Here is a 1,975-nt window from a genome sequence, read left to right on the forward strand (position 1 = left end):
AAATATTATACGCTTTAACTTGACGGTACGCGGTACAATCGCAAATGTTAAATACAACATCGCGAAAATAATTATGACAAACATTACCGTTTTGCGGAATATATTTGCGCGCGCCTCAATTTTTATTTTCACTCGTAAAACTCCAACGTAACGCACTGCGTCCTCCCCCGTTTTTTTTACGTCGCAACAATTATTCCGGCGTTTAAATTCGTCGTTAAAATTCTCGAGACGCGCGAATCAGGCGCTCACAATTAATTGTACGACGCAATGAGACAACTATTGCACACGCGACAATGGCAGGGGTGGAGGGGGAAAAAAGAGAAAAAAAGCAGAAGGAGGTGGTGGGGGGCGGCTGCTCGCGCCGGTATTTAATTTAAACGATAAGCAAAGCGCACCAGTTTTTCCAGTCTGTTGAACAAACTGCTTACGTCTCCGGCCGCGAAAGAACGGCGAGGTGGCGGACTCTATGCAGATGAAAGAAAACTCGTTACAGAGTGACAAGTGCCCGGCGTCCTCATAATTATCACATCCAACGTAATTACGGAGTACGTGCCTTATCCTAACCTGACTAACTCCGGCTCCATAAACGGCTCCCATGCACGGACAAGGCGGCTTTCTTCTTTTTACGCCGGAACTCGCTGGCGGAACATTTAAAAGCGTCACGGGGAGAAATTAATAAATAATTATAATCACTTACGCGCGCACCGCTATTTACGCGCCACTTGTACAAATATTATTATCTCTCTTCGGCGCCCTTGTAAAAATTCAAATACACGCCTCGCTAATAATCCCGTAATCTTGACTTTATTGTCGAAATTCATTTTTGCGAACCGAAACACTCGCGCATCGCACTCGCCGCTACACGTAACCCCGCGAAATAATCGAGTCAATTATATGCTCGGCCGGAAGTGTCGTAAAAAATGCATCTACCCCCGGCGAGATACGTGGTTACCCCGGCGCGTCCGTGGACGACAGGCGTCTCTCCCCCCGACATCCACCCACGCATCCAGCGGCTCTTCCGGGCGAGAGTTTTATTCATAGCATCGTCCCGCTAATATAAAAGCTGCGCATAGAGACATTAAAGTCTTCGCGGTGTGTGCGGCCCGACGAAAACACTCTCTTGCAAACACCCGTCCAAGCACCCTTTTAGCGATGGGCTAATCCTCGCCGATGAGTACCGAATAATGGTTTGTCGGAGAATCGAGGAGCCCTTCCATTGAACGAATCGATGTATAATTAAGAAGCTAATCGTGCGCTTATATATACGGGATATGTAATCCGGACGGCCAAATCAAAGACGAATCCAACTGATTTCTATAAGTGAAATCGAATGTAAAAATAGGGGATACGTTCCGATCGATGTTAGTTTGTAAACTTTTATTTTATTTTTTTTTTTTTAACGTTGACAGCCACTTAACTAGCTAAGCTTATGAGACGTGTCCCGAACTCGTCGTAACCTGCAAATAGTTCAACTGCTGTCGTATGCATATATATATATATATATACAGTGTTGGTAAAATTGAAAAAGAGACGTTGAAAATGTTTAATTTGAAAATTCAAGATTGCAATAATGAAAATTTATTGAAAAAAAAAAACTTACCGACTCTTACGGAACGTATTGGGTACGATAAAAAAAATATATTCTAGTTAAAAGTACAATTTTCGCAGTGGTTGGTGTAGGTACGTGTTTTGCGAAAAATTTGAAGAGCTTTTAAATTTCGTTATCTTTTTAAACCGAAAAGATATTCAGCGAATAGGCGTTACTTGCTGCTCGTTGTTGCTCTGTGCGTGCGCGTTAACAAGGCACACATTATATCGCTAAACATACGCAAAAGCGTACGTGTGCGGACGCGTGCTTCTCTGTTGGCAGTCGTAAAAAAAGCGCGCGTACCTCTTTTCTCTCCTCTCTCTCTCTCTCTCTCTCTCTCTCTCTCTCTCTCTCTCTCTCTCTCTCTCTCTCTCTCTCTCTATCTCC

Source organism: Trachymyrmex septentrionalis, unplaced genomic scaffold, assembly GCF_001594115.1.
Source record: "Trachymyrmex septentrionalis isolate Tsep2-gDNA-1 unplaced genomic scaffold, Tsep1.0 scaffold19, whole genome shotgun sequence".
Taxonomy (NCBI): Eukaryota; Metazoa; Arthropoda; class Insecta; order Hymenoptera; family Formicidae; genus Trachymyrmex; species Trachymyrmex septentrionalis.